The sequence below is a fragment of the Haliaeetus albicilla genome, chromosome 7, assembly GCF_947461875.1.
Source record: "Haliaeetus albicilla chromosome 7, bHalAlb1.1, whole genome shotgun sequence".
Classification (NCBI taxonomy): Eukaryota; Metazoa; Chordata; class Aves; order Accipitriformes; family Accipitridae; genus Haliaeetus; species Haliaeetus albicilla.
The window spans coordinates 8,837,573-8,862,984 of record NC_091489.1 but is presented as its reverse complement, the minus strand read 5'-3'; the positions used below and the strand labels follow the sequence as shown (position 1 = coordinate 8,862,984).

Genomic DNA, 25,412 nt, shown 5'->3' with positions numbered 1-25,412 from the left:
AAACCACGGATGAAAATTTCTTAGCGAGATCTCCTCTTTCGGGTGTACGGAGGCAGAGAAACGCACCGCGTGGGCAGGATTAATAGGGCCCTTGTTGGGCTGCAGCTGGCGTCGCGCTCCAGCAGGTGGGCAGGATTTGGGCCACACGCCTCCATCAGACCCCCGTGCTCCTGCCCGCCTCTCGCCCCATCCTTCTGGCAGCTGGAGGGGGCTGCCCTGCTGCTCTCCCCTCCCCGAGCCATGCCCGGCAGCTGTGCAAGGGCTGCGAGGAGCCCTGCTCCCCCCTCCCTCCCTAAGATCCTTATTTATGGGAAAGGTGGAGAGCAGCAGTGCGGGGATGGACAATAACCGTGCGCCGGGACGCTGCTGGGCTGGGGAGGGGGAGCACCCCTGGCTCTCCAGCAAGACAAACAGCTGAGCCCTCCCCAGGCACAGCACGCCCTGCCTTGCTGATTGTGAGGGCGTGGAGGTATTTACTCATTTCCACGGTTTCTTTCAGGAATGGATTGCACGTCGAACAGCTACTGACACCTCACTGCAGTGGTCTGCCACCTGTTTTCTGGTGGGTTATGCTGGACTTAAGGCATGAGAGGCTCTGGGTTGCAGGCTTGGGGACTCTGCAATGGGACCCATGGCTTTGCAGGAGGCTGCTTCTGCACAAAGCGCGAGGAAGGGCACTGACGTTTAGCTGTGGTGGGGTTAGAGACTTTACTCTCTTTTTCCTCCTCTGTGCTCTTTGGAGGGTTGCCCCTGCTCAGGGCTAATAGCAGCAAATGGGTGGTGGGTCCTCGCCGGTGGCGGGGCATGGCCTGGCGTGGCACCGCAGGAGGCTGGGCTGGCACTGACCGGTACCCTGGCACTGCCCTGTACCCTGGCACACCGGCTGCGGAGGACACAACGTCTCCTTACCCTGCCCAGGCAATCCCAGTGGAAGAACACTGCTGTGGACAGCAGGAGCTGCGTGTATCCTAAAGTGCCTGCTGGACTGACAGCAGTGAGGCATGGTGGAGTCCTGTCTCTGCCTGGGACTGACAACCTGAGAGCTTTACCTATGGTGAAATACTGTCCCTCCAGGGATGGGTGAGCCCTGTCATTTGCTCTTTACTCTTTATAGGACAGCAGTGGAAGTGGGGCTTGGAAGTGAGGCTTACCATCTGGGTAATCCCCTGGGTTTCTTTGCCCCTGGGTCCCCTGCTGCCTGTTGCAGCCACAGAGCGAGACCCAAGTCCAATCTGCATTTCTGTGCGGAGACATCCAAATGTATGTCCTGCAGGCAAAAGCTGACGGCCCGCTGGTTTGGCAGGCCCTGGCCAGGAGCAGTTTCCCCCTTGATGATGTCCTGCTGATCTCCAGCAATTTATTGAGAGGTGCTACCTAGCCCAGCCAGCATCCCACCTGCCAAGGGTGCAGACCACTTCTCACAGCTGCCAGCAGGTAGCTAATGGACGGCTGGAGCTTGTCCAGAGAGCGAGGAAGAGTGGTGGGAGTGGATCCCTGGCTTTTCCTGCTCTGGACGCTGCAGCCCCACAGAAATGGGAAAAGCAATGACAAGCTGCAATCTTGTTTCAGGCCTCATGTGAACACTGAGATGCAGAGCTGTGGAAAGTGGGTTTGTGAACCAGAAAAGGTTTGGTAGAGAAGGGGGAGAGGACATCACGGGTGGAGTGGGAATATCCAAAAAGCATTAATAGCAGTTCCTGGTGGGTACAATTACCTAAGTCATTGCTTCATTTATATTCCTCCCATACCTAGCTGAGTGCTCACTGACTTCATGGTGGCGTCCCAAATGTCGTGAGAGTTATCCCTTTGCTAGCTTTGTCGGGGAATAAATAAAGCCAAGCAGTTAACGTGGAGTTGTGGCTATCTGAGGACCACTACTTTTGTGGGAAAAAGCTCGGCATTATGCATGTGGACAGTGAGCCAACAGTGAAGCCAAAGTGAGGAATAATGGTGCCTTTAGATCTTCTTTTCCAAATGCCTGCCATGAGGGTTTTAAGTTTTGAAAGGAGCTTATTGCTTTCGGGCAGGACTGTTTTGCCACAAGAAAACTGGAAAGACGAGGAAGAAAGAAGAGGGGAGGGGAGAGAAAAAAAGGAGTCCTGCATTGTATAAAACCAATTGGGACTTAGTGGAAAGTGGAATTGGTTACTAATGATCTGTGGCTAAGAAAGCATTAAACACATTCAAACTCCAGCCTCTGTGATGATAATACTCAGTGGGTGAGAGGAAGGCAACGTGAATGTCAGGGAAGCAGGAAAGAGCTGTAGTCCTGCCGCAGCACGCTGTGACTGCTGCCCTGGTTTCACCGCTCAGCTGGAGCCTGGAGGCCTGATGCCCACTGGGTACCAGCGATGCGGTCCTACGCTAGTGATTAGCAACTGCATTTCTGACTGTTCCTTTTGCAAAAACAAGCAAACAAATTTTTGTCGAATATCTGTTCGTTCCTCTCAGAGTCCTGCCAAGAGTTCATCTGAAAGGGGGTTGTAAGGAGCTTGCCCTGCAGCGGGGAAGAGTAGGCGTTACCGCTGCAGGACCTGCTAGATAAAATCCTATGGCTTGTGTTACACAGGAGGTCAGGCTACACGATTATTGTAGCAGTTCTCGCTGGCCTTAAAATCTACCTCACTGTCTGCTTCAGCAGGGCTGACTTACAGCCTAGAGGCTGTAACACAGGTTGTTTTTTTGGTGAAATGCTGATGTTCGACTCTTCCTGCTGCCCACTACCTGTGACTTTAATTTATGCTACTCAGAAGAGTTCATCTTATGCACTGGGTTCATACAAACTGCTTTAGTTTTCATTTTGTTTTAAATATTTGTAATGCCGGGTACTTTTGCTGTGGTCACAGGCTCCGTGGGGAGAGAACACCTGAGGTGGGTCTGTGCACCCCACATCTGTGGGACATCTTCTCCCTCACCCTCTACCTAGACCACTTGTCCTGTACAGCCCTTCTGAGAAGTGGGTCCTGAGAGTATCCCTGCCCTGTCCTGGTGTCCCTGCACTGCTTACCCCTGCAGCCAGTACCAGGAGAGTGGGAAGAGCAATCTTTCTGGGATCATTACGTTCCTGGCCTGCAAACATGTCAGGCAGCAGAGAGGAAGATGAAGGCAAAGGTGTCTCCCAGTTCTGCTGGTGGGCATGGGTGCCCCAGTGCTGGACAGGCCTAAACGCAAAATCTGGCTCCTGTTACTGTGTCAGCCACTGCACCCTCAGGTGAGGAAAAAGCTCATGAATATGTGCCAGTATCACTTCACAGTTCAGGCAGTGATGTGCTGCCAGATAGACAGGTTTTGTGTCAAAACCTCAATCCAGTTCCAAGAACCGAAGACATCTGGAGTAACTCTGTTTTTCTGTCTATGTGCATGTCCAGGACTCAGCCCTGCGAGGTGGTGAGGTTGCCTCTATATCATGAGCTGAAAGGGAACGAACACAGCGGTTAGGTAACCAGCCTCTCATTTTGTTACTTTGTTAGAATATTTTCTAGTTTGATGACTTCAGTCACAGGCTTCTTTGTTTATTTGCTCTGCTGCTAAACTGTGATTTCTGAAATCACTCCCTGTTGGCCCTTTTATAATTCTCAGCTTCCCTAATAACCTTAATTTTCTGTCCCAATTTTCATCTTCAGTGTTAACACCTGCTATTTTATTTTTTCTTTGTAAACTGGAAACTCTTATGGCAGAGCTCTCTTTATTAGAGTGGCTATGGTGAACTGACATATCCTAATAAAATCCTGTGTTCATTTGGAGCTCAGATACTAAGGAAATTTGAAAGAGGTTTAAAACATTTTCCTATTCAAACAATGAAAATCATTTGTATTCAGTAATATTGTAAAGGAACTTCAACAGAAACAAATGGTATGGCCATTTCAGTTGGACTATAGCTTTTGATCTTGCTTATGTATCATCTGAATTATTAGGAAAGGAAAGGAGGAATCCATTACATACAATTTTTAATGTAATTAATGTAAAAATTATGTAATTTTTAATGTGTTGAAGAATGCACCTAAATGAACCAGTAGACACTGAACTGTTTTTCACTCATCAGGAAAGCACTGTTGCTGGAAAATCTCTTCTTTATGCTTTCTCAGATATATGAGGCCTAGTTGTGCTAGTTCTCACCATCACAACAGATGAACCGCGAAAGAAAAATTTGGTTTTCTTTAACAGACCTGACATGTTTTGTGTTGCAGATAAAACCAGCCTCTCCTTATGTACCCCACTAGGTTTCTGCCTGGAATTGTCACCTAATCTCGGTCTCATTTGCTTCTATGTAGTTGTAGTAAAAACTGTCTGGCAGTCCCAGGTATCGCCCAGTTTCCAGTGAGGGTGCATCAGGCAGAACTGGCTCCCGAGACTGCATCCCGCATCAGTGTAAACCTTGGCGTGACATCAGTGGCATGACTCTGGATCTGCATCATTGGATGTGAGAGGACATTTTCCCTCTTCTTTTGAGAATTCTCCCAGTCTTCAACAGAAGTACAGTCCCATGGGGCACCTGGTAATGTTTAACTTCTCTTGTTAGCTCTGAGTCAGGGAATGTCAATTATCTCCCCTAGGCAGGGATTGTATCGGATTGTATCGAGAGTGGATTCCCTCTTCTAGTTGTTTTGGACCATAACTGGCAGAGGAAGAGACTTCCCACATCACCTCCATAATAGAAAGATGATACAAGAAATGGGAGTGCAGAGGATAATGCAAAAACAAGACATAATGAAAGTAGTCTCTGGACAGGGTGAAAGCTGAAGGCTGTCTCCAAGCAGACACCCTGGAAATGGCTACCTTAAGCAATGTGCAGGGACTCTTACTACACATGCCTATTCTTCATGTTCACAGTTCAGTCACTGATGCATGTGCATTGCTTGCAGTACAAGAATTTATGGTTTATCTTCTTAGCATTTGTTTCTACCCTTGGCCGCTCCTGGTCTAAACTGAGACAACTTCCTGAAGACCAATGGTATTATGATGACTTTGAATTCATGCAAAGAGGAAACTGGAAGCTACGAATTGGTCTAGTGCTTTGCGCAAGTGAAGTTCCCTATCATGCATGACCTCTAAGTCTGTAATCAACACATTCATGAAGTAGGCTGAAGGTATATGATTAATTATTTGTACCAATATCTCCAAAAAGTCCAATTCAAGGACCCTGGCCTGAAGAGGTAGATACAGAGCAACTTGAAGTCCTTCCTCCAGAAAATAGATACTTTAGATATTGAACAAGATGTGCCAAGTGGTACAGATACCTCTTCTGTGAGGGCCATCTTGTTTTGTTTGCTTTAAGTCTAGCTCTTATAAGCTTCATTTGACACTCTCTGCTTCTTGCAGTGGATAGACAGCGAACAGTCATTTCCTATCCACTCCACATCATTCATGAGTTTTCAGAACTCTGTAAACCATTCCATAGTTTATCATAGCTGATCTTTCTGTGAGCTTTTTCCACCTCAAATATGTCCTTTTTGGGGATGAGGGGACCCTAACTGAAAAAATATTCAAGCTGCAGATGAACAGAGTCATAATTATGTTTTTGTTTTGCTTTTTATTCCTGGCATTTGAGTTGGTTATTTGACTGCTGCTGAGCACTGAGCTGATGCTTCCATGGAGCTATCTATGGTAACCTCAAGCTCCCACTCCCAAATGGTAATTACCAGCTCAGTGTCCATCATTTTATTTCACTGTGAAGGGTATTTGTTCTGTTGCAAATACAGACCTTCTGTTTCATGTCTTTTGGCCAATTATCTCTTCCTACCAGGTCCTTCCCTCTTATCCCATGGCTGCTAAGTTTCTTTAGAAATCATTCATGGGAGACTTTGTCAAAAGCATTTTGAAAATCCAGTTGTGCTTTGCTTGACTGCCTCACTTGACCCATATGCCTGTTAATTTCAAAAACCTCTAACGGATTTTACAAAGCAGAATTTCCCGCTACAAAACTGACATTGGCTTTTCTGCGTAGATTGTATTTAGACATGTATCTTGGGTAGAGCCTGTTCTTTATTGTAGCTTTTATGAATTTGTGCGCTAGAGTTACTAGCTTGCAGGCCTGCACCTCTCTGGATCCTCCCTGGCACCGCATTTGCTAGCCTTCAGTGTTCATGGTGCCCTAAAACTTAACATGGGAGATCGCACACCCCTATTAGTGATTCAGCTATTACCTTCTTGGGTTTTCTCAGAACTCTTGGCTAAATACCATCCAGTCCAGACAACTCATTAGCGCTTATGCTAATGTTACGATAGCCTCTCCAGAGTCACTTACATTTCAGATGGATTCTTTGCAGCATTGCCTTCCAAAAAGGCTTCTAGTGAGGAAATATCCTCAGTTTCTTCTACAGTGAGCAGTGATGCAAGTATTCATTCTGCCTTTCTGTAACAGCCTTGCCCTCTCTGGGTACTCAACCTGGCTGTCAGTGGGCTCCACAGACTGCCTGCCAGGCTTTTTGCTCTCATGTGCTGGAAGAGGAATTTAGTATTACTTTTGATTGCTCTAGCCAACTGTTCCTCAAACTCTTTTTTTTTGGCCTGCCTAATTATATTTTTGCATTTAATCTGCCAGAGTTTATGAGCCTTTTTATTTTCTTCATTTGGATACAGCTTCTGCTTTTTGAATGATGCGTTCTCAATTCTAATAAACTCTTTTACTTCCCAAATCTTTAGCTCACTGCTCCACCACGCCTGCTTCTTTTTATTGCTTCTCAAGTTTTTCCTAACAGACAGCATGCACTGAAGCTCTGCTTTCAGTAGGATGTTTTTTGGTAGTCCCTGTGCTGTCCATAAGTATTTCATTCTCTCAGCTACCTCTTTTAGCTTCTTTTTAAACAAATTTCCTCATTTTCATATACTTCCGTTGCTCAAAATTTAGCACAATTGTGGTGGATTTTTGACCTTTGCTGCTCCAGAGAGGATATTGGATCTAAGTATGTTATGGTCACTGCTCTGGAATTGTGCTTTTCTTGTGAAATTTTGAACCAGAACCTACATAGTCTCTAGTACCATGACACAAAGTGTTTTGAAAAACTGAGATGAACAGAATTTAGGGTAAAAAGCAGACAGCTCAGGTACTTGTAGCAGTATTGATGGAATTGATTTGAAGGCAAAATGGTAGAAAAGGTTTAAGAAATTATTTTGAAGTATTAAACTGTTATGGAATTTATCACAGACCAGGAAAAAGGGTAGTGTGGAGATGGACTGTCTGAGGCTAATATCCCTGGAGGAGCAGAGCTGGGGTCAGCTAGATCTGATGTGATGGAGTGACTGCAGGTGGTATCAAGAACAAGCAGAGGAGAGGAAATGGTGGATCAGGAAGGTAATTTTGGTAGCAGTACTTAGAATGGATTTGAAGGGTGATCAAGCAATGTCATGGTTGCAGGGTGTGTCATGAGGAGATAATACAGCCTTCCTCCATACTAGTTCCTTTATGCAAACAAAGCTTCCTCTGTGCAAACTGGGTCAACATCCTGAATGCATTTGGACAACTGGGCCACTGTCTGAATCAGTTCATATATGAAAAACTGATTCAAACCCTATAAAAAGTTAAGCTGAATAATGAATGATAGAAATTGAGGATTAGAAGTTGTGAGTAGGGTTGATGGCATTGAAAATATACAAGTGCTGCAATGCTATGAGATTACTTGTGCCATACTGCCTAGAAGATCCTCCAGTAAAAGGAAAACTAGGAGAAAAACCTCAGGTCAAAAATGGTAGCAGAAGGCTAATCCTTCAATTAATTAAATCATTGCAGATGAACCTTTTTTATGCAAAGGGAGCAGGTAATTTTGCATTACTGTTTTGCACCTGTGGGCTTTATTCACTGAGGAAACGTAATCATCAGTCCAGGCAGTGCTTTTCTCCTTGCTTCCCAGCCCCTGGCTTAGAAGTGAATGTGTGCAGAATGGATGTGTGTGGTACTAGCTATATTTTTTTCCCCTGATTTATTTGGTCCCATGCACACTGAATATATCAGGCATTTGTTTAAGTGTGCCTTTCTGGGTAACTGTGGACTGGAGGAGTATTGAACTTGGTATAATACGAATCTCTCAATAAATAAAAAATCTCCTACTAAATCTCCCTTTATAAAGGCTGAGAAGAGAGATCTGTAGCATTCCACCTGTGTATGAATCGATTTCAATCAGCCTTTAGGAGGTTTCAGGCTGCGTTAGCTGTAGGATAGCATAGCGCAGCAGCGAAACTGCCCTCACCTCCCTTATTGACAGGTTTGTTATGAAAGATGGAATATTTAGATTGAGGAGATTCATCCCAGTACTGCAGACACCCAGCCCTCTTATCTTCACTTCAAGTCTATTGTAATGCTATCCACAAGCACACCAGCTTCCCCATCACATGCAACAGGACACCAGCTTTTCTGGAGAAGCCTTTTCTGGAAACTAATTAGCTCTTTAAAGTGGAGGGGTGTGTGGGAAGGAAATATTTTCTGGTTACTTTTTTTTAGAGCAATTGCTGTGTTTAGGAAAATGGGCCGACTTTCCAATTTCAGAATCCTCTGATTCAGATATGGGCAAGGTGAGAGGTTAGAGGCCTCGTTGTTAATGAGAGAGGCAGCCTCTGATTTTCACACTAATTGAAGCATTTACATTTTTCAGCAGAACTAAAATGCAAAACTAACACATTCCTTGGAGATTTATAACCCCATGATGGATTCTCCTATCCTCTCTCCCTTAATTATCCCAAATTATCTGAACTCTCATGAAGAAGAAAGAAATTAATATTAATATTCCATTTAGAATATATTCTAAAATGCAGTAGAAAATGGAAGCAATAATAATGATAAAGAGGGTAGCTGAGATGATTTGGAATATATAATCTTTCTTCTCTTCATTGCTGCTTCCCTATACTAGAGTAAGCCAGGAAAACTCTGTCTTGCATTCATTTAGCAGAGCAATTTTTGTGCTGCATTGACTTCCAGTATATAAGTAAAAGCTTGGTAAAATATTGCTCTGTCTGTTAAATGCAATATTTTGGCTTTGTGCCTTGTTCAGAAAAAAATTAAGGACAAAAGAAATTGGATAACTTTTTCAGAAAAGTATTTGTACATGGGGGGCAAACAGGCAGGTTAAGCTCATCACTGGAGAGTTGATGGGAACAATAGCAAGAAGAAAAAAGCAATTATAAATGACATGAAATGAAGCAGAAATTATAGTTTATGTCAAAAGAAAGGAGGGAATTACAGTTATCTGAAGAGCAAACAGCAGGGTCAAATTAACCGTAAGCTGCAAATATCAAATCCGTATAGGCTGTAGGCCAGAGGAGAGGGTCTGCTTGTATGAAAGAGATAGGCGAGAAGGTGGGAGAGGAAAAGAAAGAATGTCTCTTCATTTGGATGATGACACCAAAGTACCTGGTAAATCTCCAGTTAGCCACTGACTGACTACTGGTGATGAGTTACAGGTTTGTAATTGGCCTTTGCCACTCAGAGATGATTCCCAGCTGCTGCTCCGAATTCCTTGCTCCCAACTCTAGGGCATTGGCTTTGGGCTCCCAGTGCCCTGGGAGTTGGTAGCTATAAGACACAAGTGAAGGGGAGGCTTAGTTTTGGTTTAGAAGTGCCCTAAAATGGAAGATAATCTTGAGAATGGCCCTCAGTAGTGGGATACCATTCACACTGAATGCAAATGTAAGCCCAAGTTTAGCTTTAAAACTGAAGGCAGTTACATTTATATAAATCATAAATCTGAGTCCCCTAACCACTTATTCATACTGCATACTGTTCTGTGTAAATTTGCTCTGTGTTTCCATTAACAGACACTGACCAAGAGGAGCCAGAGACTTTCAAAGGACCCATCAGCTGTGAGCATCTTGGCTTACAACCGCTTTGGTGTCATGCTGTCAGCTGTATTTAGAACTATGTTATCCCATGAAAGTAATGTTTGATTTCTTGAACAATATTTTGTGTCAAAAATGTAACTTTTTAAAGGCAGAGGGGATATAGGCTACCCCCCTACTCTCCTATTTTCATAAACCCTTCCTTTCTCACTGTCTTAGTACAATGTTGGCAGGTCGCTGTAAGGGTGGAAGACATCAACCAAAATGAAGCCCATCTGCAAAGCTGTTGCATACAGCATCACATACTGGGCTTGAGGATGGATTGTGGGAGAAAAGACTGTCATATTAAAAAAAAACAAAAACCAAAACAACAACAGAGAATGATATTAAAAATCCTGCACAGACTTGAGATCAGCTGTGAACTAAAAAAAGCCGTTTTGCTGTTGCTTTTTAGCTTCAAAATAACCTTTACTGTTTTTGTAACACTTTGCCTGCTCTGTTTTGTTTGCTCAGCTTTCAGAGGCTGAAGATGTGTTTCTAAGAAGTATTGAGACGTGGAGCTAAGTCTAGCATTATACAGAAGCTGTTCACCGTCAACATCCAATACAGCTGGCGCTCTATGGTACATGGGACCAGGCATACTTACCATTGCAGGTGGTCTTACCTCAGCACTCTCTCAAGGTAAAAATGCACAGAAACTAGAGGGAGGATGCTGGGGACAGGCGCTGCAGCCCCACGTGTTGCGATGCTGTACGTGCAGCAGAGCTAGCCCCCGGATTGCGTGTGGCAGAGGGTCCGCAGCACCTGTGCAGAATTGCACCCGGGAAAGTGCTGCACAGGACTGTGCATTGCTGGCACAACCGCCTCACTGTATGTGAGTTATTGTACACCGGTACAATTGGGATGTTGTGGGCTGGGTGGTTTGGGTTCGTTTTCAATCTGGAGCATCTGTCAAAGGAACTTGTGTTTCTCAGCCTCCTCCAACAGGCAAAAATATTTGGGAAGGAACACTAGGTCCTAATGCAGTGGTTTGTTGTTCTGTTCAATATAGTGACATTCAGTCTCAGGTAAAACAATTTTGTGATCCTGCCTCCTTGGCTTTAAAGTGAGAATGAAAACCAAACCAAACCAAACCAAACCCTACTGCTAAGGATATTAGTAGTAGCTACAGGGTTTTGGTGTGAATGTGTGTTTTGAATAGTTACTAGTGAATATGTGACCTTTAAACATAATGGAATGGGGAAACTAGATTTTATTTCATTTAGCCTGATGTAACAGTTTCAATGTTATGCATTACAAGAACATTTGCAATCAACCATTGAGAAACAGTAATGTGATGGATAAAGCACTGGACTGGGATTTTATTCTAGGCATAGCCGTAGACTTTCTACATCAATTTCTCCAAGAAAATTAACTGGCCCCCTTAGCCAGGGCTTTCTTATCTGTGAAAGGAGAATGATAATCCCACAATACCAATCTATGACAAATACATGAATATTACTCGTACTTACTAAGCAGATGAAAGTTTTCTCTTGTCCAGCTATTTCAGAAAACAGCTATCAAGAAAACCTGACTAAAGAAATGAAAGCTGTTACATTACACATCTAGGGTGAATTGGCTGACACATGCTAGACTATTGAATGTCCCAGGATGAAAAATTAAAATAATTTGTTTAAAGTATTGAACAACTGATTGCTAAAAGTATCGTATGACCAAAGACACCTCTCACTGACTTCATAATCACTGAAAATTTCTGCAGCAGTCTTATAAAATGATACAGCTTAGTTACATTCCTCATTAATTTCATTTGATAAGTAAAAGATATGGGCTAAAATGCAACAATTTTATTATTAAAACTACAATTTGATTTCCAAATACCTCTTTGATTTGTTCTGCGGCAAACATTTTATGGATTGCTTTCTTGTTCATCATTTAATGAGCAGCAAACTGTTCTGCAAACTGTCACAGAAGAAAATAACACAAATGAGAGGATGAGGAAAGAAATGAAACAGTACATGCTATAAGCTGAACAAAATAAATAAAAGGTATCTGTGCAAGCCTTTTATTACATGTCTTTTTCTGTATTGCTCTGGGTGGAAAGAAGTATTCTACATTTCTTCATGTGGATTAGGATAAGACACTGAATTCCAGAAGCTGCCTGGTACCTTTTCTTAAGTCAGAAAGCCAACAGTGTCTTTTTTTCGTTCTTGTTTTCATTTCCTCACAGCTATCTCTTGTGCATCACATATAGAATCTGCAGTGGTGCTCATTTGCAAGAAAAGTGCCACATGTGTGTACACGATGGTCCGATTGTGAAACACTTGCCTGCTTTTCCCTTTATGGAGATCCCAAAGGCCAGATTTGTCATATAGTCACTTGGCTATGAGTGTGTAATTAAATGTAAAGCACTTTGGGATGTTCAGCTGTATAAAGTATTGCTATTGAAATGCAAGCTGTTTTTCTGCAGCCAAACACAAAAGGAAAAAAACAAATAAACAGCAACAAAAAACAAATGAAAAGGTTCCTAGGGATAAAAATGTGAACACTGTTAGATAAATAAAACATTAGAAAGAAAGGAAAATACTTCCGGAAAACAAATCAATAAGATAAAAAAAAGAGATTTATTTGAGAAAGTTGACAGGCTTGCAGAAATTTCTAGCTTACAAGCTATTTACAGAGAGAAAAGATGATGAATCAAGACACAATCATCAAAGTAAAAACCCTAGATATTAAAATTTTAACTCTAACTTGTAGGGAGTCCAAATCTTTTCCTCTGTGACATAAATTCACACAGGCAGTAGAAGCTTCCAATTACAGAGTTTCTTCTGTATTTTACATCCTTGGAGATAATGTTTGTGCCTTTGTAAAGTGAGTGTGAGATTCAGTCCTCCCCAATTTATGGTTGTTACATGACATATTAGGAACTGGAACTATTTATAAAACCAGAAAAAAATCAAGGCTTAACAAGCCCATTGGTGGATGGTTCTATTTATTCACTGCAAAATGACATTTTCACCATGATGAAACAGTGGCAGGATTTACCCTGAGTTGTGGTTTGGCTGTGGACTAGACCCCAGGTATGCAACCTTCCAGGTAAACGCCCTGACCACAAGGTTGTAGAATTATAGGCATAATCATGTATTTCTTCTCTCCATTGGTTCTGGTGGTTCACATCTGATACAACAGAAGAGGGAGCTTCATGAAGGTGTCCCCTTCCAGGGGAGCATCCCAGCCCTCGCACTGCTACGTAGGCAGTCAAAGAACAAATATCACCACATTCTACTCCTCCTTGCTGCTTTTGGAAAGGGAGCCTGTGTCTAAAACCAGGGACACTCAGCTGCTCCTTCTTCCATCCAGGTTGGTTTAGGAGGTTACTGCTCCTCCTCCTCCTCGTAACCCTCCTCAGCGGAGGTTACCATCCCCATAAGATCTTCTGAGGGAGCTTCTGTGTCGGGGAGGTGGGGGACAGCTTTTGCAGCAGGCCAGAGGCACGCATGGTCCTCCGACTCCAGCTGTGCTGAGCGCCTCTTTTTTTTTCATTGGAAGTGTCTGGAAAGTAAGTGAAACTCTAACCAAAACAGTTTTAGTTAGCTGTTTTGGCATCAAATACAGTGAGACACAATGTATACTACACACATATTTCCCAGATAACTTCATTAGAGATTAGACTCCTAGCTTTGTTTCAGCCTTCAGTGATGACTTCTCATCAAAATTAATGTTCTGAAAGTCCTGGGTTGCTTTAGCTTTGGTAGCTTTCTTGTACTGGACCATATTAGCTCCTCTTATTATCTCCCAGTGGGTCCATGCTGAATTGAAACTAATGGGTTGATGACAGCTGTCTTTACAGAATGTTCGTGCTTCTCAGTTTTGGATTGTTATGTGTTGAAGGCCAAAGAATAACAGAAGTGGGAATTGTCTTTCAATTTTCTAGTTATCTTCTGCACTTTTAGTTATTTCTGATAAAATGTCTCAAATCTGTCAATTCACCTACTCTTAGAAGTACGATCTCATGAAAACTAAGTCTTCTCCCTAGTTTACAGAATACGTAGGAACAAATGTTTCCATGCCAGGAGGACCTCAGAGCAAGAAGTTGGACTACCTTTTCATGTTTTGCTTAAACCTGCTCAGTTTGGGCTAAAGTGACTCTCCTGGAATTTGATAGTTAGCTCGAGTTATGCTGTGCACTTTCACTTTATTACTAGGTACCTGAAATTGTTTCGGTTAGACCTGGCAAATTCCCAATGTTAGCTTCGTGTTTCCCCTTCATTTGGACAAATAATCCAGTGTATTTGATTTCCTGAACCACATAACTATAACCTATTAAGAAAACATGTCTTGTTGGTTGCTTTGCTTCTGCCCTAGACTGAAATGCAGTGGGAAGATGGGAAAAGGCCTCAGTTGAATTGAAATTAGAAAGAAAGAAAGAAACACACTTGCACTATTGAAACCTGGATCCATAGAAGGTAGTTTTTAGGGTAGCTTTATTGTTCATGTGTTTCTAATAACCTTCTCATTTCATCTTATTGTGAGTAAGGGGAGATGATGTACTGCCATGAATGCTAGTGCATGGTCTAAGCTCCAGCTTTCATTATTACTTCCATTATCACAATGGATCTTCATTGGCCTGAATTGCTAACATTCTTATAGGAACGATAAGACTAAAATGGCACTACCTGTCATTCACTGATGTGTGAATCGACAATCAAATGATTGATCAATTTTTCTGCGCTTCAATAGCTTCTTTCAAGCCACACATCCTGAGTTACTGTATAAAATGCTGCAGTTCCAGCTAAGTTTTCTAAGGCATAGGTAAAGTAAATTAGGCAATTAGACCTAATCTTAGATTTAAAAATTGAAAATCCATCAGTGCCTCTGTCTTGCAAAGAAAATACATTTCAAAATCTAAACGGAAAAAGTATCCTTACAAAAGAAAACCCTTGTAGTCCCGACAGCCTGCCTATGAATGGTTTTCATGAATTTCTAATATATTCGTCTTTTGTTCATTTTTTCAAAAAAACTTTGGACCCTAGAAGCTTTTAAGAAGGAGGAGTTTTGAAAGTGGAGCAACAGGAAGTGCTAAATATTTTATTAGTGATTTATGAAAACATGCTTTTGCTTTAATCCTTTAATAAAAAAAAATCATGACAGTTAGCAAAATGATGAGGATTAATGTATGAAAATGTATTGCATGGCAGCTTCTGAGTAATGGATTTATAAACAGTTTCTTTTTTTTTTTTAAATTTTATGTCAAAATGGATTACAAGAAGACTAGCAAATTATTGTAGTCAGATCAAACAGAATACATAGTCCATGAGTTTTTCTGTAATGTCTTCTGTGTCCTGACTGAGATCACCCAGTCTTCATCTAGTTCACTCTCTAACAGGCATATCATGCTACTTTTGTTCACTTCCTTGGTTTAAAGCAAAGAGTAAAGCAGGTGAACCTCTGAAGAGTTTTACGTAGGAAAAATGCTTCTTGATTTAAGTAAAGTTTCATGCAAAATCTATTTTTCTATCTATTTAGTCCTTTTTGCAGTTGTTGGTGAACCTGTGCCCTTCATGGTGTACAGGTAATGATTCACTTTTAAACACTAACATGACCAGAGCTGTATGTTCTACGTGATCTGTCAAAACTACGAAACAATGAAGAGCTGCAGAAGGAAAAAACTAACCCCAAAGATAAAGGACAAAAGTGAGACAGAAACCACCAAAATAGAAACGTTGAGGCAGACAAAGGCTGGGTAACCATTTTGACAAGCTGACTGGAAGCCACTGTGCTTTATGCTGTGAGGGCTTCATCCGAGTTTCACTGGTGGCATTAGAAAGGCTTCAGTGGGCTTTGATGCAAACCTAATTCAGCCGGTTTATTGAATGATTTCTTCATTTTTGTGACACCAGTCTTGTTGCTGAGCAGGGATGAGGAGGAAGGGAACGAGGGGAGGCCAAAGGAAAGTTGACCACACAAATGTAATGTTGGAGGCATTAGACTGCATGGGGCTGTTCAGCCTCCACAAAGAACCAAACTTATTCCCATGGAAACCAATGTTCAAAGATGAATAAGTAGCCTGGCTCTCAGCAGCTCCCTTTCCTTTTTCTCTTTTCTTCTCTCTTGAGATGTTTTGTTGTTGTTTTTGGTAAAGAGAAAGAAAGAGGCTCTTCACCTCCAAGCAGCTTGAGAAAAGACTGGCAACTTTCATTCCACTAATAAGCTGGCAATTAATGCAAAGAGGAATGTCCTGGATTTCTCAGAGAGAAGTATTTTTCAACAGGAGCTAGTCAAGATGTTGATGAGGTTTTCTTTCTCTCTCTCTTTTTTTTTTTTTTTTTTTTTTTGTTTTGTTTAAATGGGACGTACACTTTCTGGAAAAGGGGGCTGCTAAACTGGTGTTGTAAGTCTGCCCTCACGTGTTGGATTTTAACTCTTCAGGAGAGAAAGTATAAGCAAGCTCAGGGGAGTCCACTACATGTATTGTGGCACCACCCAGGTACAGATCCTCAGGTCTGCTCGTTTTTTTAATTTTGAGTTCTAGGTGCTGATATACGAGTAGCAACGGGTTACACACAGAGGGAATACACAGAGGTATGCACTATCCATTTGATGTAGCAGATATCGGTCATTATCATTCCTGCACTAAGTAGTAATGAATTCAAAGGGAATTTTACGAAGGTGTTGCTGATGGTATCAGTGTTATAATGTGTTGCAACTGTTGACTGAGGTAAAAAGAGACAGCCAAAGGTATGCAGAAAACCAGAAGAATTATCGGCTAACTTTCAATAAGTAAGAAAGACACTCTCGGTCTCGGTAGTCTGAAAGAAATCCTTTGCATTTGGCTTCTTGTGAGGAGAGTTTCTGAGAATAGGAAATGTAGAGAATAGCATCGTGTGGGAAATTTCCAGTGTGAGTCAGCACGAAACTGTGCTTAGATGCGGTATGAGTGGTTCTGCAGGCTTTGAAACTAATGAAGCCAGGTGTCCTGCAGGCTTGCATCTGGGGCCGACTGACTTTGGTGTCTCTGAAAGTGTCAGTGCCTGCTGAACTTTTAGTGCAACAAGCATCTATAGACCTTTTCCGTCCGAAGGAAGACCTCTTGATACCTAAATGATGATGTCATGCTGCAGCCTTTCCTTTAGCAGGGAATAAATTTTGGTTGCTCCTCTTTTTCCCTCTCCAGACATCTGTTTTTACAAAACTTGTAGGAACATAATTGTCTGTGAGAGCTCTGTCCCTCTATTCCACTTGGCTGACATCAGTCAGTAGGCTCAAAATTATAGGGAAACCAGCCAGACAAAATGATTGCCTAAGCCTCATTTCCTTAGGAAACTAGGCTAAAAAGTTAATATTAGCAATAACTCCTGAATTAGAGCTACCACCAGGGGAATGCAGCGCGGCCCTGAAGCTGTGTACGCCAAAGCGCAGTCTGATGTGTCACTCCGGTTGTGTTTTCACTGTAAACTTTCTTCTGGGCCCTGACAGCAAACAAACCTTCCTCCAGCTGCTGTGTGGGTGAATGGTCGTAGCAGTGTCCTCAGCAGGGGTGAGTCAGAGCCTCCTTGCTCCTTGGCTTACCCACTGGTGGTTTTGGGATATGGACCCCTGCTCACCAGAAAGGGATGGAGACCACACATCCATTTAATCTGGACATTCCCTGGCCTTCTGAACGTTTTGGACCTGCACTCAAATCAGCAGTTTGCAATGGGTTTCATCTCCTGTTACTGAGTAATTAATTTCCATGGCAAATTTTTTTTTTAAAATTACCGAGTCATTCATTTCCATGGCAAATTTTAAAAAAATCTTTTAAAAGACCTACATGTGCTTCTCCACCTGACTATATGAGTGTCAATTTGGTTTAACCTGTCTATCTGCAGTCCTTAAATTGTTTTTGAAGGTACTTTTTTAAAGTTTTGTGTTTTCTTTCTAGATAATGATTTATGGATGTGCGGTGTGAGAAATGTATTTTCTGCTGCACTGAGTAGAAACCTGGGTCTCCATTGCTGCCTAAGGTCTGCATTTTTATCTGCACTGTGTCATTCATGGTATGTATCCTGCCTTTCCTCCTTCCCCTTTCTCAGAACAGTGCTTAAGAAATTGCATTTATCTTTGCAGAAAATTGAAATGCTCATCTCCGTTTCAAAAAAAAAGTAAAAAACACATTTCACAGCAGACTCTTCCTTCTTCATCACCTATGGTCAGTGATAGCTGCCTCGCTGAGATTCATTCAACTCCCAGTGTGTTTTAAAAAGTTCTTTATATACTAAGAAAGGCATATGGCCAAAGCTGCTTGTGCTGAGATTTTTACTGTGTGAATATGAAGCTGGGCAGTGGCATTGTAACTGCTTTCCAGCGTGAGCTTATCTTCAGTATTTTGTTTTATCCTGAGGCACTGACCTTTCTATTATCAGCCTCTCTGAAAAGAAGGAGTACAACCATGTCTTGTCTGTATCATCTAGTTTATGGTTTATATGTGGCCCAAAGTTCTGCCAGAAACTTAGTGTCATTTTACTGCCTGGTTTTACATTCTGCCTGTGATGTACTAATTATCGGGGTGTGACAGAGCACTTATTTCCTATCATAAACCAGGGCTGTTATCCAGGAATGAAATTTTGTTTGAGTCATGAAAGGATGTAACAATATGAAATATTCTCCGAGGGCCATATTCTGATCCTGTTGATATTGATGGGAATGTTACTTTTGTCTTCACTGTGAGAGCCACGTAATGAAAGACAAGGGCATTACAATGCCTGCTTTTATTGTTTTTTTAAAAGAAACATTTCCCCACAGTACTGTGAGCACTGGACAGTTGTATACCTCAGCTGAGTACCTGGTGCAGCACTACCACAGGGTATTTAGTATGCTAGAGAGCCACAGTCTTTGTGGATGTAAATCAGCGTAATTCCTTTCACATCAGGGGCAGTGTACTGTTTTATATTATGGGGAAATCTTGCTCTCAGCTTCAAGCTGCCATTTCCTTCCCCTTTTAGAACAGAAAAAAACAAAGACATTGCGCTTTTAATCCATTTCTAGTAAGGGGAGGATGAGAGGAAAGAAATAAAACGATTTGGAGACTGTGTAGTAGTTTCCTAGTTCCCTACTAGTAGCACACAGCTAATGCATATGACTTAATGGGAATACACTTGCACTCAGCCGCACTTGCCTACGGCAGAAGAGATAATGAAGTATTTCTGCTTATACCATCACAAGCCCTCACTTGAACAGCAGAAGCACAAGTAAAGACCAGATTCAAACCAAAAGCAAGGTTGAACAGAGTGCAGCCTCCAGCCTGGCCAGGGCTGCTCAACACCGCTCTTGGAGACACTGGGTGTTGTTGGACACTCACGCGTCGTGTCAGAGCCTCACGTTGCTGTTGGTATCAGTGTTTTGTATATTCACAGGCTGATGGCTATTTCTTCCTCCTCTGTGGAAAAGATGATAAAATTTAAGGATAAGTAAGAAAGTTAGTCTTTTTAGCCAAATTCCAGCAGACTAGGCAGCCCACAGTGTTCAGAACATGTGTGATATTATATTACAGACATTTCTGGTTATAAGAGCAGAATTCAACCCTGAACTTGTTTACATGATTAAAATGAAACCAGAATGTCCCACCATACTTTTATAACACTGGAATGCAAATTTTGATTTACAGTTCCAACTCAGTTCCTTTTCTTACTGATATTCTCCTCCCCTTTACCCTCCTCCTGAAAAGAAAAAAAATTAAAAAAATTGCATCTTTTACTTCTATCTTAAGCATCTCTTTCCAATTTTCTATAGCCTGGACCTTAACAATTTTGCAAGGAAATAGATGGTTCTTCTGTTCTACATATCCCATAATTTATTGGCTTCTAGCACCTGTCAAATGCCACATTTCCTCCCTCTGGGAGCATGCTCCCATTCATGTAACCCTCTTTCCCCTGGAACTAGAGAAAGAGATAAAGTTACAGGGGTTGGTTAAGCCACAACTGTTTCATTGATCTTTCCTAGTTATATGGAATGTTTCTTCCTAAGTGTTTTTCCTGTGTAACTTTACTTTCAAATAGAGCAGCATTTGTTTTGGTTTTAGTAAGCCTGGAGCCCCAATTCTGCTGGTGCACCAGTGAAAAATGGAAGTGATTCTCCTGATCTCAGCAGATCATGCTGGGTTAAACCTCATCCGTACAAAGAGTTCTGGTCTCCCTGTCATCTTGTCCAGAAAAGAGATCCCTGTCTGTGAATAACCCTTCAATGTGTGCTTCAAATCCACCCCTTATTTGAGAAAACACTTAAATACACTTTCCTGAATCAGGAATATAGAAAATATTCACTTTTTTAACAGGACAATTTCATGACCAAAAAATCAGGTATATTAATCAGGTATATATTACTTATTTTCTATGGAAGTGATATATCCTTTGTCAGGACTGGGTCTCTTTCTAACTCATGTTCTGTAGCTGAATCAGAAGATGAAAGTGTGAAGCACACAGCATTGGGGAGGACATTTCCTCGTGCAAGAGGTTGGACATAGTCACCGCTAGCTCTCTCTGCATCACTGAAATCCAAACAGTTGGGCTCATCTCTGTGCCTTCCAGCCCAGACATTCAAACACTTTAGTAGTAATAAATCCTAAAAAGCACATTTTAAAAACTAATGCTATTAGCCAAGGTGGGCATTTTGCACAGCTTGAGCTGGGCATCTAAGCTGACTGCTTTAATTTTTGATTCTGATCATTCTTTCTCCCTCTGCTTCTCCTGTCCTTGCAACAAGACACTGCTGCCTGTGTGAAATGGCAGGAGACTGTCTGTGTTACTAAAATAAATCATTACCTGCGAGGTTTCCAAAAACCCCAGTCCCTGTGTCCCCCCCTCCGTCAGGGTGGAGGTGAACGGCCTCCCCACACACTGCCTCCTGCCTCTCCTCACGGGAGCCTCCCAAGGTGTATCTACATACGTGTGCATATATATATATATAGATGTATGTGTATATTTTAAGCCTCTGTGAAATGAATTTCTATCTCCTTTCAGCGTGACATGATGGAATTTAGAAAATTTCAAACTCATTGGTTCAGGGGCTTTTCCCGATACTTTGACAGCCCTATATCAGGTGAGGCGGCTGGGTGACACGAGCCAGAGGTTCTCAGTAGCGTATGTTTTTTCATCTCAGCCTATTGAGGTATCATCTTTAAAATATTTCTTGTAATATCTCTTTGGAAGTACATGTTTTAAAAACGTAGGGAGGATCTGTGAGCTTTCTGCTATGTTTATTCAATCCTCAACCATCCAAACGCTTGAGAATTCAAATTCTTCAGCTAGGCTTAATGACACTGACTCAGAGTAAAGTTATGTGCATAGAAGTCAAGGGTAGAGGGCATTGATGTTATTAATTTTTAGGTGGTTATGGGGTTTTTGATATTAATGTTTATCACTGAACAATTTAAAGGAGAACTTGGGCTGTACCTTTTCATCAATGCTTGCTACTTCTTACCTTGCTGCAAAGATGCTCTTTAGGGGGGTCTGGGATGTGGAAATTTGTTTGTGGAAGTGCTGCGATCTGTCAGTGCAAACCTGAAGGCTCTATGTCAGCCATTCCAACCTCAAACCTTGCTAACAGCTACAACTGCTAGCTCTGTGTAGGTTTACACTGCTAACCACTAAGCTCTTAGGTCAGTGACTTTGCCTCCATTTTCCAGCTGATAGAATGGGGAAAACCACTTTGGATGTCTAAAATGACCAGCATGAAGCATCACGTTGGGCTGTACTGTGATTCTAACACGAAACACAAAAAAATGAGTAAGAAAATTTAACTAGACAAAGAGCCTGCCCATTTCCACATCCCAGCTTGTTTGGGCTTTGCAGGTTGGTTAGTTTTTTTTTCTTTTTTTCTCTTCACTTGCCTTTGAGCCTCCTTTTTCTGGTCCTGAAGAGTATGAGAAGGCCAATTTGCTTGTGGCCTTAGCGGTTTTGGGCAACAGGACTGCAGGAAGGACTGCCGGCCTTGCGCTGGAGACCTGAAGAAGACAGGCTCTCGTACAGTTCTGGAGGAGAAATTGTTCAGATAGTCTGGCAAAGACACACATGAGCGTGGGAACTTTGCAGTGCTGGTCTGAACTAAACCCCTAGGGACTCCTCGCAATTAATCTCACAAACTTCTTCAAGGCTTTATTCTGACCTCATCCCTGCTCCCATTCACACATACAGAAAGAAAAATTCTTGTTGAGTCACCCTTAGGAAATTTTCAGAGGAAAACTCATCTTTTTTTCCTAGCTGTACTTTTTGCTCTGCTAAAGCAGCCGCTGGACAAAGCCAGGTGCTTTTCCTAGACGTGCTATGTGGACGATATTGCTGAACGTAGCTGGAGAGTGAGAGTCTCTTCTGGCTTGCCATGGGTGTACAATGGTGCAAAGCTCTTCATTTCATTTACATGGTGTGAGAAAGGTCTTAGCATCTCTGCTGTGAGAGCAGAGGAACAGGTACCTTTTATTTTTCGGATGATTTTAATTCTGATTTTACTCAGACCTTTAGATGCATTTTTGCGTATTTGTCTTTAAAATTTTGAGCTGGTAAAGGAATTTGGTCAGAAAATGCTGACTGCAGGAAATGGAAACTTCTTTTGCAGAAATATCTCACTTTAATGAAGTAAATATCATGTTATACTCAGATCACTTCCATGAAATTGAGCATTTGTCCTCCACAGCATGGTTTTGGGCTTTACGCTGTGTTGCAATATTCATACTACAATTATAAAAAATGCATAAACATAGAATTGCTTTTGGAATATTTTCTTTCTCAGCAAAGTTATGAGATTATTGACTTTTTACCCCCGTTCTACTTGAAGGAAAATTGAGAATCTGAGAATTCCCCACAAAATCAAAAATCCAAATTTTAATTAGCTTTACTAAAATGACCATCTTCCCCACCTTGCATTACAGGATTTTGGAAAGAAAGTCCCACCTGTTTCTTCACAGCATGTTGGGGAAGAATGGAAAGTAGAAGGACAGGAGAGGGAGGTGTGTCTGCTGGTAACTTGAAACATGAGCAGGACCATCCATTCCACTTTTATCTATAAAACCCTTCCTGGTGTGAGACAGCTGCTGCCTCTGAAGCCTTCTACATACCTCTTGGAATTCCAAAGATCTTTCTTTTTTTAACCTGTATTGTATCCCCATTGCCCTTGAGATCCTATATTACAGCTGCTTTCCTCAGAAGGGTTTGATAAGAATACCTCTTTTGGACCATGTCAGTGTTAGAGAATTGCTGTCAAGCATCAAGAGATGTTCTCTCTTCTTCCCCTGAGGCTTTAAAGATGCTATTCTAAAATTAAAGTGTTTGGTATAGATAAGATGCTTAGGGTTATAATGAGGTCAAGAGTTGCTGACAGTTTCCAACTAGATTTTTTTTTTGTAAGTCGATCAGATCTCTTGCTGTGTTATTTTCCTTTTTAGACAGATAAATATAGACAGACCAGGTAGAGAAACAGTCAGGAACAGGAAGCTTTTGAAGAATATTTGAAAATTATTCTGATTGCATTGTCTAAGTCAAGTTGCCCCATTTGATTATGCTGGCATCCTCTGCAATGCAATGTGACATGGAATACGTGATGTAATGAGATATGCCCGCCAAAATGCAATGTGCTTTGTTTTAGTCAGAATGTATTAATCCACTTACTGAATAATTGACCCAAAGAGATTCTGTCAAACAGTATTAAATTATTCACTGGATTTCCAAACCAGCAGGCAGTGTCCTTTAAATATTTAAGAATAATGTCAAATAATTTTGCACACCAAAAATATTCTTTTTTGTGTTTGTAGAGGTTCTGTGGCTCTTCTCTTTTGTTTAAGGAGGGCAGGATAATTAAATAAAAGCCAGTTTGCCCTTCAGAGGTGCCATGTGAGTGGGAGGGCAGAGGGTCTCCCACCTACCAGCACCCTCAGAAGGAGAAGCAAATGCTCACCCAGTTCGGCTGTCAGACCCGGCCAGATGCCATACCATTAGCACATTTTCACTGCCTCGCCCATGCGTTTTAAAGCAAACCCCAAACTCTCCACATACAGACACGTATATTTTACCATGTAGCCGGTGCCTGGGCAGTGAGTTCCCCCAGAGAGGGTGCAGCGTTGCCGAGGCTGTGAAGTGCCCTGCTATTCCCTACCCTCAGGCCTCGCGGTACCTCTCTAGGTGTGCATTATGAGATAACAACCTTGCCGGATCAATTTTGGTGTGGAAAATAGGTTTCCTTAAAAAAGGGACACCGGTATAGCAGCATTCAAGTTCTACCAATTACAGTGTCTGACACCTTTCCCCTTGAAGGTTGCATGCTGAACGAGTGCAGGGTATATTTCTGGCTTGTTTAAAAAGGATGAGGACAGGCATCTGATAGCTTACCTTAATTATTCCATTTCCTCCTCCCTATATACATTTCCAAAATCTAATTATAGTGCTTGTGGCCCCTGCTATCAGCCAGTACTCAGAGATTAACATAAAGCCATGGGAAGGACAACTACCTCCCTTCACACTTTCTACAACATTGCAAATATATTCCGTCAGTCTTTTGATACTAATATTTTGATACATTCATTATTGTGTTAGCATCGGCAGTGAGCAATATTTACAGTTTATAAGCTCTTCCAGGACCAACTGTTCATATTACTCCTATTAAGTCCATTCAATTTTCCACCTGAAATACCACATTTATCTAGTCAGAGTTTGACATCTTTTTTTTTTTTTTTTTTGGGGGGGGGGGGTGCTTTTAATAATGAGTTTTATTTAATCGTATGTCTGCTTCTCCCAAAGAATACACTAAGGCAATCTGTTATGTATTGCCAATCAACTAAGATGCACTTGGCTGCATTCTCAGGTTTATTATCTAGGTCCTGATAAGGGGACATTTTTGTGTGTATGCATCTGTGTGTGTTGAGGTGCAATTGCTTATCTGTTCTTCTGCGGCTTTATTTAGACTGGAATTTGCTGCAGTGTCCTCATGAGTGCAGGAATGCTGTCCAGGGGTGTTCTCTGTGTGCAGTTGGTGGGCAGTGGGCAACCCTCCTCAATACGTTTTCTATTCCAAGCTGTGAGTATTGTCACAGTCCGTTCTTTTTTGTAAACAGCCAGACTCCAAACCTATTGAATATTCTTTATTTGTCAAAATAAATAAATACAGTAACGATTCTCTTGCATCTGCTCTCCCTTAAAGGTGTTTATATTAGGAGACAGCAAACCCTATGACTCTGCTCAGCCACAGTTTAATAAATGGAAGCAAAGCCCAAATGGAACAAAAACATATAGGAAATTCTTCTTCATCTTCTTCTTAGCATTATCATTGTTATTGTTACTTAAGGGGCAGGGGGTCAAATTAGACCAGCATTGAAGACAAACTTTGCAACTCCTGCAAGGACTAAAACTCAAGACTTATGTAGGTCTCCGAGCTTTTAGTACTAGAGTTGTCACAGACATCATGCAATTCAATGTTTTGGCACTTTGGAACAGCAACAGCAAACCAAGACTTGGCCAAAGAATGCACTGGTCCATCAGTTTGTCTGACAATTGCCATCCCGTGGGTTCCCCTGCTATAGCCCCTACTCACTGCACAGGGAAATTCACTCCCAGAGTGAGAGCTTGTGAGAGACTTCTTTCCGCACCAAACTTCCATGTTTTTCTCATACTTCTTGTGTGCAGAAATGCCAG

The 25,412-nt window shown here is 41.9% G+C and overlaps 1 long non-coding RNA gene across 2 annotated transcripts; it reads left to right on the top strand.

Moving 5' to 3' along the window:
- The first annotated feature begins 339 nt into the window (after positions 1-339).
- On the top strand, positions 340-23,587 carry LOC138686054 (uncharacterized). Of its 2 annotated transcripts, XR_011325357.1 has the most exons (5): positions 346-469; positions 9,745-9,789; positions 10,279-10,387; positions 17,684-17,798; positions 22,661-23,587. It is a non-coding gene; the product is annotated as an uncharacterized lncRNA (long non-coding RNA). The 2 variants fall into 2 exon arrangements; XR_011325358.1 differs by lacking the exon at positions 9,745-9,789 and having other exon boundaries at positions 340-469.
- The last annotated feature ends 1,825 nt before the right edge of the window (positions 23,588-25,412 follow it).